Source organism: Peromyscus maniculatus, chromosome 22 (genome assembly GCF_049852395.1).
Source record: "Peromyscus maniculatus bairdii isolate BWxNUB_F1_BW_parent chromosome 22, HU_Pman_BW_mat_3.1, whole genome shotgun sequence".
Lineage (NCBI taxonomy): Eukaryota > Metazoa > Chordata > Mammalia > Rodentia > Cricetidae > Peromyscus > Peromyscus maniculatus.
Window position 1 is genome coordinate 35782609 of NC_134873.1, and position 17654 is coordinate 35800262.

The window sequence follows — 17654 nt, forward strand, 5'->3', positions numbered from 1 at the left end:
GTTTGAAACCCAGGGACCACATGGTTGAAGGAAAGAATTAGCTCCCAGAAATTATCCTCTGATTTGCACATGCATGCCCACACACATACAGACACACACAAAATAAAGAGATGAACATCACAAAATCACCCATTCTATCTCTAATTCTTCCATGTCAGTTCTTCCCCACTAAGAAACAAAGGAGACTTTGACTAAATAGTCCCACAAACTCTTGAGCAGCCTAGATGCTAACATGGGAAAGACACAGTAGTTAGCTCAGCCCCCATCAAATATAAGGCATACAAGTTTTTAGCACATCCCATTATACAAAACAAGAAAACATCTTTCGAACGCAAGTTTCCAGAAAGTGTTCGCTTTTAATAATTAATTTAATTTAATAATAAATAAGTGGCCATCCTATGTTATGGCTATGCATCCAATGAGAGGGAGGGAAGGTTACAGAACAGGAGGGAAGCATCAGGGAAGGAAGGGCATCATCCTAATTGAAGCACTGTCCTGGTTGCCATGAAACATCATAGACCCCTGTCAGACTGAACACTGAGCACAGACCTAAGTAACAGTTTCAACCAATGAACCAATAAGTTTGTTGGCCTTTTACTAACAGGAACATGGGTGTTTCAAAATATCTGCATCACCAAAAGATCCTCTACCCTTACCTGGCAACTTCATGGAAACTGAGTCACAGAGTCCCCACTTTGGTTTACCTCCCATCTGCTGTAGACTTCATCCCCTCCCAAAACCATGTGCAGCTGCAGGGTGGGTGCAGTCCCAGAGGAATGTTCAATGGTACCCACAATCCTTATGTAGGGAGTATGAACAGCTATATTACAGTGTACCCTAACCATCACTGAAAGATTCTACTTATTTTGTTGCCGTGACAACCAAGCCATGTATTCTCGGTCATCATAGCAGTTTCATGATGGTGACAGTCAGAGAAAGGTGTCATTAGCCCCCACCCACCTCTTCCTGTCTGTCACAGACCTCAGTGCTCACTGCTCAGGAACTGCTAAGATAAATGGCAGGTCTGGGGATTGGGTTCCAGATACCAATCTGGGATCCCATCACATTGCCTCCTGGACCTAGAATGCAGCCAAACTTCTAGAACACTCTTTCTTAAGATTGGTGATATCTCTGATCTACTCAGCTGAAAACTATTCTAAGGGGATCAGAAGAGATAACACACACAGGGCTGCTGTACAGATAACTGTCCTTAAACAGTAAGGAGCGATCATCTCCAATACATCTCTACATTCTTCACTTTGACCAATTTCTTACTCAGTTTCTTACAGTAGCTGTCATTCTTTATGGGCCACAAGATTATATTTTATTGCCTTTCCAATTAGGACTACCTCTTATGTAAAATTAATAGGAGTATATGGAAATGGAAATTAATGGAAATATTATGCTAATGATTACTCTGAGCTCCACTTGAGCTCTCTGTAGAATATAGACAGCGGAGCGTGGCTCCTGTTACAGGAGCCAGCATCCATGCAACAGAGAAGTTTCCTGGCACAACTAATCATAAGCAATAGTTACCAACAGGGGGGTTTCCGGTAAATAAGAAAGAGTCATGATACAAGACTACTTTCAATTTGATAATCCATATTAGGGTTTTTGAGCTGTGTATGAACCTAAGAGGTACTGGAATCAGGATCCTGTGGGGCTTAATATATACATAGCAGAAATAAACTAGAAGACTCCCTAAGTGAAAGTATTAGGCCTTTAAGATGGGGGCTCTATATTCTTTATCTTCATTTTTTTTTTGCATTTTGCAGAATTATAGTCTATTCTGATGTCTGGATCAGCCATTAGCACTTGCTGATGATTTGTCTTTTGTAATGAATCGCCCTGCATGTATTTATTTATTCATTAGAGTTTTAATGATTATTTGATATGCACAAAATACTTTGCAATTTACAAAAGGAAGGTATGTGCCCTTATGGAGTTCTTGGATACAAAGGGAGATAATATCAGAGTGTTTCATTAGCATTCACTGCAGAAGACCAGAAGAGGTTCAAGAAGGCTTTGGGGAGGTGAGAGTTTGGAATTGGGATGTTGAAAGGTAAATAGAATTTATTACATTATATATATATATATATAGTTTTGGTAGAACTTCTTTGCAGAAGGAGTTAATTTTCAATCTAATTTGATCTCACGGGGCATTCATAAAATTCTGAAAGGCTTAGTGTTCTCCTTAGGAAGACACCTTTTCTTTATCAAACATCAAACATGCTCTGTTATGTATTTCCATATGGTTGTCATGCATTCCATGTATTAGGTAGATAATTTTTGAACATTCCAGGCATTAGATACCAGGTGTTAGAAATGCAAAGGTTAGTATAGTAAGGTCACTTCTGGGTTCCTTGAATTGTCTCAGTTAAGGAGGAAGAAGGGTACTAAATAATTAAATAAACCATGACAGAAATTGAAGTTGCTAATAAGTATAAGTTCATAGCCTGCCCCTTGATGTTGTCACTTTTACCACAGTACCAACAAAATGATTAGAAGGTGATTAAACAGAGTAGAAAACAGAGTAGATTTGGTAGTAGAGAGAGAAGAATGTGAATAGAAAGCAGGAATCATAGGGTAGAAAACCCAGCCTCGAGACAGCTCAGATTTGGGAGTACAGCAATGACCTGGTAGACCAGTTACCCCACACACTTGGTGAGTTTTTAGACCTTAAGCAAACGCCTTGCATGAACAAGCTTTCTTTTCTTCTTTCATGGCTTCTTCATGGATTCTGTCAAAACAGGTATAGGGGAAGGCAGGAATGTCTGTGAAGAGAACGGCTGCAACATTTTGGCTGTGAGACTAGAAAGAAACAAGTGGTCTGGAGAGACTGGGGGCAGGAAGGGTGAGACGTGTGCAGCCGGGCAGCTGGGAAACAGGGAAGAGGCGCCTCACGGAGAGCAAAGCCTGTCTGCCTCCCGCTACTGGATGTCCATCCTCAGAACAGTGACAAGACAGCCTCTTGAAGACACAGACTACAGAATCATCTTACAGGGTCCAGAGATGAAGGTCACTATGTCCCTCAAGGGGATACCTACATGAGTGTATCTAGGTGAACCTCCACACCCTGCATATGCCATTGCACGAAGACAAGAATGTTCTGATGCTGCAAGTGTTAGTGACCATTTCCCAGATAATGTGTATAATCTAAGAAACAGAAGAAATCCATTCTTTATTATTTATTATTTTATTATTTATCCAATAATAAAATTAATTTTAAAATACAAAATATGTCCCCAGTAACAAAAGATGTTGCCATACTCGATGTGTGAGAGTGATGTCTTATTCTGACAGATGAAAAGCATCTTCAGTGGGTTTCCCAGTATCCTCGTTAGTGTAATTCTCAGAGGCATTCCTGTTAAAAATCAGGCACGAACAATCAGGCTCACAACCACCCATGCAGTTCCACATTGTTCCTGATGTTACAGCCAACACGTCATACAGGAAACAGAAAAAAACAGAGCACACAGAGTGGAAGAGCAGTGGGATCAAAAGATGTGAGAAAGTTCAAGACACGGGTGCTTGTTCAAAATTTTAAATTTGTGGTGTGTGTGTGTGTGTGTGTGTGTATTTGTGCATATACACATGTGCATGTATGTATGTGTGTGCATGGATATGTAAATGTGTACAGGTGTATGTATATGTGTGTGCATGTTTAGGTTTATGGTTTATTCACGTATGCACATGTGTGTCTATGGAGAAGTGTACATGGGTGCACGTGTGGAGGTCAGCTGTCATTCCTCGGGTGCTAGCCACCTTGTTCTACAAGACAGGCTCTCTTACTGGCTGGTGAGCCCCAGGAGCACGCTTATCTTCACCTCACAGTGCTGGGATTACATGCGTGTAGCACTACACCCAGATTTTATACACAAGCCTTGGGCATCGCCGTGCAGAAAGCACATGACAGACAGAACTGTATCACCAGCCCAGACTTCATCTTCTTAGGAACAAATTTGTCACAGATACAGTCTCCAGGGAAAGAAAGTTCAGTTTGCACCACTCAGTGAAAGCCGAGGAAAATGCGTTCCTCAGTCACCCCCCCCCCCCCCGTCATCAAATAGCACATTTTTATTATTTAATTATAAAGATTTTTTGTCAGTTGTATGATGAGTATTAAACTCTTCTCAGGGGCTCTGTCACACATCTAGAATCTTGGCCTTCTTAATGCATCCCCTTTTCTCCATTTGGGTTTTAAAGGCGTGTTAGACTCTTGCAGCCCCTTTGATTAAAGTCTTTGGGAATGCCACCGTCAATTTCTTTCCACCCAGAGCTAAAAATGTGGAGATGAAAGCAGAGTCCTTTGCTATTAGAAAGCATGTCCCTGCATGTGTGCCAGGCATGCATTCTTGAGCTGCAGCGAGGGCCTCTATTCCACCAGGGATTCACGTCTGCAGAAAGGGTGTTTCTGCAGAAAATGAAACAATCTGCTTAGATGACTAAGTTCAACTGAACATCACCTATCTTTTCTGCTGTTCCCAGGGCTGACTACAAGTCTGTGCTTGGCTAGACAACTCCCTTGTAAACAAATACATTTTATCACTGCACTCGCTTACCACTGTGCTCTTTGCAAGCTACTTTCTATTGTCATCCACGTCACAAGTGTTCCTGTTACATGATCTGCTAGAGAAAGCCGACATGAGATTAGGATCAAAGCCAGCTGTACTTCTTGACTGGATATCGTAGCCTCGTGGCGTTAATTCATATAATTGTCATATTTTATCTTTGCTTTGGTTGCCATGAAACTTAAACTCCAGGTGCATAAAATTCTATACAAAATATCTCTGTGCCTGACAAGGACACAGGCACATGACATGCCTCACCCTTTTGTGTTTGTTCACTGAAGTTCTTTGTACCTTATTCTCTCCCACTGAGTATTGGGAGTGGACATCATCTCACTTAGTAATGAAGTAAGCAATATGCAAATAGGAATCTGGCTTAAACGTTCGTAATTTACATTGCATAGTATCTCTCATTTTCTCCTTGCATTCTTCCATCTCCAGCCTCCAAAACTTACAGTTTATGTTTTGCCCGCTTGTCTGTCATTCCTCAAGTCAGAATAACTTTTGATCAAAGGAGGCAGCTTTAGTGGTAAACATACCACTTGTCTAGTCAGTGGCCTTTGCACACAGCACGCACTACTTTCTGTTTTTTTGTTTTGTTTTTCTTTTTAGCAACAGTGGTCTCAGATGTGAGAAGAGTCTTCAGAAGGACAAACAGCCTTGTCTTTGTGGGTGTACAAGTATCAGCAAGAGCCCCTGAGCTGCTACTTGCCTTAAATACTACTTGTGAAGGTAGTCTTGAGGATGGAGGGTCACACAGTCTCTTGCTATCTGAATCAATATTGAGGTTTTAAAGACTGACTGGAACATGAAGACCTTGATGCTTCTTTTGCTGCAGGGAAGCTAAAATGGAATATTAAATATTTAAAAGTAGGTCAGACTTAATAAATGCGTTTTCAAGTAACCCAGACTTTAAATTAAGCCACAGTATGGAACGCATGAATTTGAGATGATGTGTCTGCCTCCACACCGGTCCACCAGGGCACTCTCATTATGCCAAAATTTCTATTTGCACAGAAAGAGCTTTAATGCAAACTTACATCCAAAAAGCCACAATATGGATTGAGAAAATTAAACAACTCATTCTCAAGCGAGGCCAATGTGCCGGGTGGGTGGGATGCTGGCAAGACCGGCGTCATGGATCTGGGACATTAAAAAGAATCTCAGAAAAGTGATGTAACAAGCGCACACACTGCCAAGGGAGACTCTGACTCAGCCTGTGCCCTCCTCAAAAAAAAAAAAAAAACAGGACCTACCCTCCATGCCCTGTGTGGAGGGGTCACTGCCACGGGAGATGCTGCTCTTAGTCTGTGCCCTCCTAAGAAGGCAGGATTTCCTTGTCTGTGGAGGGTGCTATTCTTCACTTACTGCCAATAGGCAGAGGGGACGGTGGCTTCAAGGAGTTGCATCCATGTTTCTGGAAGATGTGTGTGGTAACCTCTCTCTGGCATTGTTTTCTGGCATCTTGCTGTTGGCTCTGCTTCAGGAATGTCACCTTCCTGAGGAGGTGTCCAGTTTTTTAATGACAGTCTCTGTCTCTGTTAGTGGTGATGACTAGAAAACTGAGCCTTGTCTCCGGAGTAAGGCTGTCTGTCTCTGTTAGTGGCAATGACTAGAAAACTGAGCCTTGTCTCCGGAGTAAAGCCCTAGAGAACAGGGCACATGCCCACCCTGTTTAAACTCCATCAACCCTCCTCTAGTGCCCTGCATCAGGACCACTTTGCAGTGAGGGCTTCTGAATTCCTTCCCAGCCTCATCCACCTATTTTAGTCTAGGTCACGCAATGCTCAGGAAACACCTAATCAGTTTGGTGGGAAACATTTCAATAAGTCAACTAGCAACTGGACCAACATGCTCCTCCATTCTAACCATGACCTAGCTCTGCACAGGACAAAGTCAATACCAAGTCAAGGAAATTCAAATCTAAGGCCATCAGTGTGCCTTGAAGGGCATCACAGGAAATTCTGAAGGTTAAACCAGGTAGAGAATTCTTGAAGTCCTATCTCTGCCTGAGAGATAGAGTTGGCATCCTACATCTTTGATATGAATCTGCATGTGAATTTTATTGCCTTATGACTTACTATTGCAAGGGATTCAATGTTGCAAAAATCTAATTTTTCTAAATTAGTAATGTAGAAGTCACTATAATCTCTTATAGTCAAAAAAGAAAACAATATCCCTGCACATCCCCTCTGAAAGTTCAGAAACACACGCTTCTGCTCTCTATTTGAGTGTTTCCCCTGGACATCATTTATCAGATCTCTTCCTGCGCCATCTTGGTGTTCTCCTCTGGCTCTCTGCTATGTCTCTACACAGACTCTTACCTAGTAATCATCCATTTAAATGAACACACAAAGATAGAAATGCTGCCTTCATTTGACAGATGTGCTGCATATTTTGTCAAAGATGTGACCAAGAACAAGACAAGAATCACCTTAAAGAAGGACGGGCTCATGTGGGCTCATGTGGGCTCATGGTTGGAGAATTTACTCTGCTATGGAGGGGAAAACATGGCGGCAGGAAGTGGTTGTTAGGGGCCTGCTTGCTCACATCTAGGTGGAAGAGGCAGCCAACACAGGCAGGAAGTAGGGTCGGGCTATGAGCCTCAAGGCCTACCCTTAATGACCTGTTTTCCTGCCAACACTTCCTAAAGGTTTCACAACCTTCCAGAACATTGGCAGCAGCTGTGGACAAGTGTTTAAACACAGGAGCTTACATGGGGGTAGGGATGGAAGAGCGAGACTTTCACATTCAAAGTACAGCAATGACTAAATGTTACTGGTTACATTCAAGGGCTGTGTCTCAGGAAGGGAGTGAATACAAGAAACTCTTTAAAAAAAAAAATAAGTCAATTGTGAGGAGTTAAACTTCCAAGAGCATTTCTAAGGGACACTGTTTTGGTGATTTCTAAGCAAGCCAATTCATCTTGTTGTGGCCCTGGATTGAAAACAGCTTGTTTCTTCCAAAGTTAAATACCCGAATCTTTCATAGACTCCTGTAAAATACTGGCATATTTAGACTGTTTGTGGTCTGTCCTTTGTATCCATGTGTAAATTTAAGTCAAAATCTATTAAAACTTTAAACATGAATTATACTCAAGATTATTTACTTCTTTATATCTTAATAATATCTAGCCAATAATATATATAAATATATATTTATGTAAGCGAATGTACATGTGAGTGTAGCACAGTGAGTTGGAAAGGGAAAGTTAAGTGTAAGGGGATAAGGAAGGATTGAATATATAAGACACTTTTATACACTTAATGTTAAATGGTTTTCCAGTTCTTATTCAACTCTGAATATTTTTAGTTCTGTTGGTAAATAAGTCCACAAAATATAATCCATACTGAAAGTGTAAAATTTAATATGAAGCTTCACAGCTTTCATTTGAAATGCCAATTCTAATTTTATATAAGTTCATTAAGTTGCATGGTCTTTGGGTCTAGTTAATTTTGCTGTCTGATGTTTATATTTATAAGCAAGATTTTTTGTAATAAAGTTTATTTGAAAAAATAATTGGTTTAATAGCATGATACCTGCTACTTTTAAATAGCTTCACCTTGCAAATATTTTAATGAAGCAGTGGAGAAAAGTTCTAAATTGTTAATTTTTAAGATTTATTTTTTTTTATTTGTGTGTGTGAATCTCTGAGTAGATTGGTACATGCACTTGAATACCACACCCATGGAATCCAAAAGAGGGCTTTATATGCCTGGAGCTGCCCTGATATGGGTAATAGGAACAAACTTAGGTCCCCTGCAAGATTAGTATATTCTTTAACCGCCATGCCATCTTGCCAGTCAAGATCTAAGTTTTAATTGCAATGCTTTATTCAGCTATATTAGTTAGCAAGACATTATGTGACTTCAAGACAAAGTTCAAAGCGAATTTAGATTTTTATCAGTTTATATTGAGCTTGTGAATAACCTCATTTAATACAAAAATGTGAGTTAAGTCTGATTATTGTAGTAATTTATAGATATTAATGCAAAGTTTTACAGAGAACAAAAGAAGACATAGCCTGATTATAATCCTTTGCTCTCTTTAATCATTTTATTATAAATTCACTGTTCTTTTCACAATTTTTTACATAAGCAAAAAAAAAATTACATTTCTAATGAGCAAACTATAATTCTCTCCTCTTTGACCCACCTGAAAAATAGGCATCCCACGTCAGTGTAACAGGAGAAAAGACACACGTTTACATGTAGTAGGTGTTCACTTAACGTCTTTTGATCCTGGACCTGCAGTAGCCCCTGGGCCTGTAGCACTTTCGATTGGTGTACACCCATACAACTCCTACACTCATATATAACTGTGGGTTGTCAATTTGTGCATGTTCCCTGCCACCCAGAACCTTATGTTAGGAAGCAGCGGAGCTGATGATTTGTAACATCATGGACATTAGAGCATCCTGAAGTAGAAGAACAATCAAGCCAAGAGCATCCTGGGATTCAGGCCCCACCCTGGCCACTGCCCTACCTGTTCTGTTGTTGTTTGCATATTCTTGTTTGATTGTTTGGGTTTTTTTTTTTGTTTTACATGTATGAATGTGCTGCCTGCATGTGTGTTTGCATACTGTATGTGCCTGAGGCCCTCAGAGGCCAGAAGACATTCATCTCCTGGACTTAGAATCAGAGAAGGTTGTGAGCTGCCCTGTGAGTGCCATGAACACAGTGCATGAACACAGCCCTAACGACTGAGCCGTCTAACCATCCCTGCCTCTCTTCTGTAGCCATTCCCTCCCTAGAAGTTTGCAAGCAAGTTTTTGAAACTTCTACGATTCACCAACCCCTTCCCTAAGGTTATACAGCACTAATCAAATGTCAATAAAGATAAGCAAGCGGCCTGCAAGACATGCAGTGATGGACCTTCTTGAGTCATCATGCATGTAATCCTTGTAAGTAATCCTAAGAAATGCGTTGGTTCATTCAGATGGACTTAGATGCCATCACTAGTCTGGTCTGTTTTTATTCCCCATGTGGAGTGAGTGATGTTTCCTTTTGTCTCCCCAGGACCATCAGTGTAGCTCCCTCTGACCAGCACTATCTGTCTACCTAGAGTCCTCCTTCCCTGACATCTCCAAACTCCAAGGATCCTCCTTTGTCTGTCCTTAGAGTCTGAATCCCAGCCCTCTACTCTGTCCACTGCATCCACCATAGCCTTCTCCACTCCCACTGTGGAAGCTGTGAGTGAAAATGAGCCTGGGTCCACTGCGAGGTGAGAACAGCAAGCCCTGGAAGTGTGAACTTCTTCCTCTCAAGTTCCTTGGGAGGCAAAGCTCCTTCTTCAGTGAGCACATAAAGACCCCAGGCCATAAGACAAGGCAAGAGGTGAGCATGCTTTCTAAACTTACAAAATAACCTTGTAACTCTCAGACAGAGCTAGTGAATCAGTTTCCCAAGAGATGTATACATTTACTGATTCATTCAACAAACTGCTATGTAGACCATCCATATGCTGGGGATTTTTCACTCTCAAGGACATCACCTAGAATTAAAAGACAGCATGTTCCCCCATGGACCTCACAACCTTGAGGTTGTTCCAGCCTCAACCCAGTTCAGGAGTCTACTCACACTTAAAAGCAGCACTTCAAGCAGTAGAACTTGGGAATGAAAGTGGGTGTTTTGCTTAGCTTGTTCTGGAAACAAACAAGAAAGCCAACTAACATTTTTATGTGAGGGGAAAGAAGATGTATGGAACAGAGATCCTAAAAAATCAAACTGAGTGAAACTTAAAAATGTCTTAAAAAATCCACAAGGCAGCCACCTTCATACATGAAAGAATGTGGTGGCTTATAGCTCAACAAAGAAGACATAGGTCAGATGAACCCATGGTGAAGAGAAGGGTTAATCCCCCAGTGTAAAGAGCAGAGTTGCTCAGAAGGGCCCAACTACCCCTCTGTCACAGAGACACTGTTCTGAGCATCACTGAGAGGTGAGCTAGGCACAGATGTGTGCACAGGTACTCGAATGGGTGGGGTGAAGGTGTCCTGGGTGATCTCACTGTCACAGCCTGTCCCCCACACCATCCTCACTCAGCAGGCTGCCGGCAGCAGCTGCTCTGACACTGCAGGGTGAGGTGTCACACAGAGCTCTGAGACCATGGCTGTCACTCAAGGACTCATTAGCAATGGAAGGGAGTCAGGGAAGCTTGTTGTGTTGTCATCGGGCTGGAGAGGGTTGGCTGCAGCCCAAATTAGCTCGCTTAGGGAGTGTGAATCAAAATGACATGTAATCTGACTGTTAATGAAAATTTCCTCTCACTTCAGGCTTCAGATTCCATCCAGAGAGCTGTCATCTGGAAGACATGATTCATTTCTCTCTCTCTCTCTCTCTCTCTCTCTCTCTCTCTCTCTCTCTCTCTCTCTCTCTCTCTCTCTCTCTCTCCTCCCTCCTTCTCCTCCCTCCTTTCATTTTACTTGCATTTGAAGTTGACATGTGATGTAGAAATACATTTTTTAACCAGCCAGCAGAGCTTGAGCAACTGATGCATGTTGAATTTCATGGCTGAGTCAGTGGATTACAGAAATGACATGCCCCTGACAGGGAGGAAGATTCTAGAACAGGAACAGGGCTGTCACCATTCTGGATCTGTCTGTGAAGAAGGGAAAACTCCAATCCCAAGTGGAACTACTTTTTTTTTTAAAGATCAAAACGCATTGTGTGGAATTCTCAAAAAAAAAAAATCTAGTAAAAATAAAATAAAACACACAATAAATAAATAATAAATGAATGAATAAAGTGCCACTGAATCCAATATCCTTATCTTGGCACAGCTTCTGAAGTCCACATCCCGTGTTGTTCTCTTGGTGGCTGTAGCCCTGACAGGACTTCACGTAGATGTGGACTAAGGTAACTGGCCTTGAACTCTATGTCACAAGCTATGTGGTATTTGCTTATACTGGTCCCAGTAACCCCTCCACACATCTATGGGGTAACTATTGAAACTGCAGAGAAAAGATATCGATGAGGAGGAGAAGGTGGGAGTCACTTCCAGAAAAGCATTTTGGCAGGGTGGCTTTGAGTGGATTGTCAGTAGACATTTTTTTAGAGAAATTTTAGATTTACAGAAAAGTTGAGAAGGAAGTCCACAGACACAAAATGCCACTGTCACATCAGCTGACCTGATTCTGAGTATGGGTGTTGGGTTTGACCACCCGGCTAAAACAGTGTTTGTTCAGCGTTTTTATTGTGTAATGTTACCAATTTTCCCCTCTCCCTGAAGTCCCCGCTCTGTGCTTGGGGATGAGGGACCTCTCCACAGCCACTGTGAAATGTAGGGAGTCTATGATCTCTCCTACAGGCTGAATGGCTGTAGAAAATGCCATAGTTCTTCCGCATGGTGGCCGCTCTTCTTCCTAGTCAGTCATTTATTACTTATTTATGTCACTGAGGACTTGCAGGTGTTTGTCTTGCACTTTGCACCATAACTGCATCCTTCCTTAGTTAGCTGTTTGGCCGTTTCTCCAGTCAGGCTGCTCTTTCTATTTTTCTCTGTTGTTCTGTACCCCCACCCCCACCCCGGCTCCTTTGGCTGCTCAACATCCAATGAGTTTCTGGATTTTAAAACATTCTGTTCTCTGACGCCATCACATGCTCCAGGCCCCCTTTCCATATACCTGACACCAGTGTGCCAACCGTTTTCCCTCAGAAGCTCTGGCTTCTCTCATTAGAGAATGGTATTAGGAACCATAACTGTTGTGGTAGGTGTGTTGTTACCACTGGGGGTTTGTTCATGGAGCCCATTGGAGCCAACAGAGAGAGACATAAGTGAGCGTTCTGACCAGTGGACCTACACACTTCTGCCTTCTCACACACCTCTGCCTGTAACCGTATCTGGTTAAGCATGACTTCTTCATGGTATCTCCAAGCGTCGTGAATTGTCACAGGGCTCCACCCAGCCTCCCTGTCTTGTGCATCTGTCAGTTCCCACTTGGACAGTGAGAAATTTGGGCATTTCCCCTCTGCCACTCATTTACTTAATTGCTAGGCTCCAACGAGCAAGGACCACTAGTCAGTTGTCATCCGGGCCCCAGGGGGAAGCAGTGCTGACAAGTAGAGTGTGGCTGGAGATTCCCCTCCTCTCACCTCACCCCTACAGTCTCCTGACATTTCCACAGCCAGGGAAGCCGGCACCTTTCTCTAGACTCTGTCCCCGACATCATTTTCTATGTTTTTGGCGATATTGAGACCTCAAGTTCACAGGATACATGCCTTTCTTGCCGTCCCACAACCTTCCAGATTAATATTCGGACTCGGATGCAATGAAGCCCACTCTCCTTGATACCCATCTTTGTATCTTGGCCAGCGCATGACATCGGGGTTCACTGTTAACAGAACCACACAAAACATCTGTGTCCCTCACCCTACTACTAACCAGGCTGACCCTGACGAGCTTCTGAGATCCCGTGAGATGCAGCACATTCAGGGTAGTACAACCATAAACGGGACAGCTGTGTCTCTTAAAAATCACAGGTTTGTCTCTCTTCTCAAGGTATGGCCCGACTGCCACTGATGTCATAATTGTGACAACTGAAAACCACAGATCCCCCTTTTCTGGCATGCTGAAGTATTGCCACCACAGAATGTAGTCTTGAAGAATGATTTCTGTCAGTTTCCGATATGAATTCATCAGATCTGCCGTGATGCTCCATTTTAACTGCTGTTCAAATGTTAACGGTTTTACCTTTGAACAGTATTTCTCAGCCCAGAGGTCATCCTCATGGTAGGGTTCTTAATTTCTGTGAGCTTTGGTCAGTTATGACCCAGGCTGTGGTAATCACACATGTGCAGACTTTTCTGAATGTAAGGTTTTTAAAATCAGTTGAGTGAATGTCAAGAGCATAACTTTTCATTAAATGGCAGAGCCACACAGAGAGCTATGTGAGACCCCACCAAGCAGCTTCTAAGTCAGGGGTGTCACTGTGCACCCCACATTCAGTAATACCTACAGCTCCCTATCCTCAGCAGGGTGGGAGGTTCATCAGGGGTTTTGCCTGTTTGTTTGTTTGTTTGTTTTAGTCAGTCTATGGATTTACACAAATCCTCCTTTTATCTAATTTTACTCACTAATGACAAATACCTCTGCTGTCTTTTTCTAGGTCTGTCAGTATCTCCTCTCCTGAGCTATGTGCTCATGCATTTTAACTATTTTAATTAGGTTATTGTTTTCCCCTTGTGTTTTGAAACTTCTATAAATATTTTGGATACAACTACTTTATCAAAAGTTTTTTTACGTGTCTAATCTCTTAGCCCGTGACTTGATTTTGCTTTACAGTGTTTTTTCACAGAGTGGGAAATTATGAATTGTGAAAGCATCCGTGGAACATGTTTTTTGTGACTACTGTTGATCTTAAACTTACTGTCAAATTTTCTCTTAGGTTTTATTTCCTAAACTTCATGGCCCCATGTTTTCAGATCTATGTGTGTGGTGAGAAGATGTTGTGAAATGTGTGGGATACAGATCTAGAGTTGGGTCGGGTGGGGGCTTCTCCAGCACTGCCGCTGCTGTAACAGGATTCGACTGCGTGCTTTTCCGGGCTTGCTAGTCTGCACACTGATCATGTGACTGTGTTTCTATTGTACTGGCCATACCACGCTGTGCTGATTACCACAGCTTCCCAACAAGTCTCGAAGTCATGTGGCGTCATTCCTCCCATGTCTCTGCCCTTCTTTAGTGGAGTGGGGGCTGTTCTGGGGCCTTCATCATTTTTTGTAAACTTTAGAATCAGTTTTTCATTATTTAGAAAATCGCTTGCCAAGATTTCGGTTGGAATTTTATCGATGCTATTGACCAAGTTGGCAAGAACTGACATCTTAACAATATGGATCTTTCCAATCCAAGAACTATTTCTCCATCTATTTAGATAACCTTTGATTTCTATTTTCTGGAGTGTATAATTTTCTTCATATAAATCTCACACATAATTGATTTTACTCAGATCAATGTAGGAGTGAGGGAGTGTCCTTTCAACATTGCTCTTTGAAAGAAAATACAAAGATTTGATGTAATTTTCCTGAAATACATGATGGAATTCACCTTCGCTGCTTTGCTCCCAGAAGGTCATCTGTAATGAAGTCCCTTGCCTCCAAGAGTGGATACTCACACACATCACCTGTGCCTGCCTTGGCAGTTTGTTCTTTTGAGAATTTGATCTATTTCATCTGTAGTCAAATGCATATCCATAAAATCATTGTAATAGTCTGTTGTCTTTCAATGTCCATGGATATAGATATAGCCATTTCTCTGCTCTGAGCAGTTTATATCCTGTTCATTCCTTGGTGAGGTTGGCCACAGTTTTTTTCATCTCCCAAAACAAGTTTTAGTTTCATGTTTCTGTCTGTCCTCTCAGTCCCATCTTCTTATCTTTAAATTGTATTCTTTCTTCTGCTTGATCATCTTCTCTTGAAGTTCTCTGTGCTCTATGGTTTCCTCAGAGGCAATTGAAGATTCTATTTGCGTTCTTCTCCCCCTTCTAATACAGGCATTTACGCTGCAAGCTTGTCCTTCCGTCCTTCCTTTCTTTCATCCTTTCTTCTGGTAAGCATCCTGTTCATTCGTGGCCGTGGGCGTTAGAGTGACAGTTAACATGGTGATGAATTCCTTCCTGTTCTGTTTTTCTGAGGTCTCATTCCCATTTAGGATTTCTCTTTCTTTCTTTTGTAAGCTAATGAGTTTGATTATGCTTGCTTACAGAAGCATGGGTAACAGTGGCCACCTCACTGAAGAAATTGCCTCTCCCTCCCCATCCATCATTCAATATCTCCTGCTTTGTCCTCCTAGGCCACCACCAAAGGACAGTTTTGCTTGGGGTGGAGCTGTACCTCATTCGTTCATCATTTTATTTAATTCTATTCTCTTGATTTTTTTTTTTGATGTTTGCCTAGTACTTCGAGTTCCCTGGATCCATGATAATTTGTTATATATTATTAATTTTAGAAAACTCTCATGTGCTATTACATCAAATATTTTGGGTCCCATTTTTTCATTTTTTCTTCTTTGAATATTCTGTTTACCATAGAGTTCTTGGCATTTATTTTCCCCTTCACAATTTTATCTCTGTTGTTTAGTAGAAGTTCTTATAGTCTTCCTGCACCCTCACTGAATCCCACCTCAGCTAGCCTAACAAGGAACACAATTTCTATTATGTTTATTTTTTTTTTTTACTTTCTGTTTTTTCTTTTTGGTGTTTTAACATGCCCCCACCTTTTACTTAATATCACTCATCTGTTCTTGTATGTTGTCTACTGTCTTGGTTAGTTTTTATTGTCAACTCTACATAATCTATCATCACCCAGGAAGAGAGAACTTCAGTTGCAAAATGGCTGGATCATACTGTCCCGTGGGCATGCCTGTGGGGCATGTTTTAACTGTTGATTGATGGAGGAACCTGCTGTGGATGGACCACCCTGGAGGAGCCTGCTTACAAGGCAAATTGCTAAATGGTCTTTAAAGAAAAAAAAAGAAGCTAGCCACATTCTTACCACTTGGAGATCCTCAGCCAAAGAGACCTACTTCCTGTATACCCATGTCTATATGCCTTTCTGTTCTGCCATCTCATTTCCTATCTCTGCCCAGCTACATCACTTCCTCTTCCTACCCAGCTCTGTCACTTCCTGTCTGTCTGTACAGACTTCCAGACCTTTATGGTTGGTGCTGGGATTAAAGGTGTGTACCACCACTCCTGGCTCTGTTCCCAGTGTGGTCTTGAATTCACAGAGATCCAGACAGATCTCTGCCTTCCGAGTGATAGAATTAAAGGCATGTGCTTCCATTGCCTGACCTCTATGTTTACTATCGTGTCTGGCTTTTTCCTCTGATCCTCAGTTAAACTTTATTGGGGTTCGCAGATAAAATATCACCACACCTACCGTAGATGGTACCACCATAGGGCGGGTGGTTCTTGATTGTATATGAAAGCAGGCTGATCCAGAGACCAGAAAACAAAAGCCAGTAGGCAGTGGTCCTCCATGGCTCCAGTTCCTGCTTGGGTTCTTGCCCAAGTACAACAGACTGTATGCTGGGAAAGGAAATGACTGTTCCTTCCCCTTAGCTGCTTTTGGTCACAGTATTTTATTTCATCAACAGAATGCAATAAGAATATCCACCATATCCACTAACACTCCTTGAATACTCATCATAATGATTCTTAAGTTCTGTGTGTGGCTGATGGTTCAGTCTTTGCTAAACTGTGAGATGAGGCTCAGGGCACAGTTCTCAGGTTGTCTCCCTGCCAGGCCAGAGAGACACCTGAAGGTCAGGGGTTAGGGCTACGCTGTCCTAGCAGGAGTTCCTGGAGACGTTAAGGTAAGCTGGCTATGCTCAGCCTTCCAGCAGGTCCTCACAGTTCCAGTGTGGCGGTGTCCCATTGTCTCCTAGCTTCAGCAAGTCTTGTGCTCAACAAATGCCAGTTGCCAGAATTCCCTGGAGTGGCCTGTCTGTCTGGATTCCAGAGTCACTCTTTACCCCTTGACTTCATTTCTCTCATAAGTGCGAAACTATCATTGATGTCACAGATTCTGCTCTTGTTATTATGAAGCAAGCGCTGACTTCCAAGCTCGATCTCTGTTGGCACTGGCTCTGCCTTTATTTTCAGATTCTACAGAAATAAAGCAGTATGACACAGTTTTATTATAATGTACTGTCGATTAAAACTAAACACACAAACATGGAATTTTAATTAGCAAAACATTGCTGTCTCATCAGTCTTTTTATGTGAGTTCTCCTTTACCAACTGTGTAGTCTTGTTTGGACAACACCGTACTTTAATCATCAAAATTATTATAAAATTATGAATTGAACCATTAAAGCAATAATGCACACTTAACTATCAAACGTTAGTGCCAAGCTCACGGATACCTTCCCTATCCAATGGGCCAGGGTTCTATTCCTTGCTTTGTTGATCATGAGCTCTTTCTTAGACCAAAAGCTTTATTTTAAAACTGGCCTAGCCTTCTTTTTTTTCTCTTGCTTTATTGCTTTCTTTACGTAAACCCTCCAGTGCGTTATTGAGCAGAAGGTATGACTGAGGATGGCCTTACTCCAATTCCAGGTTTCAGAAGCCGACATTCAGGTTTGGTC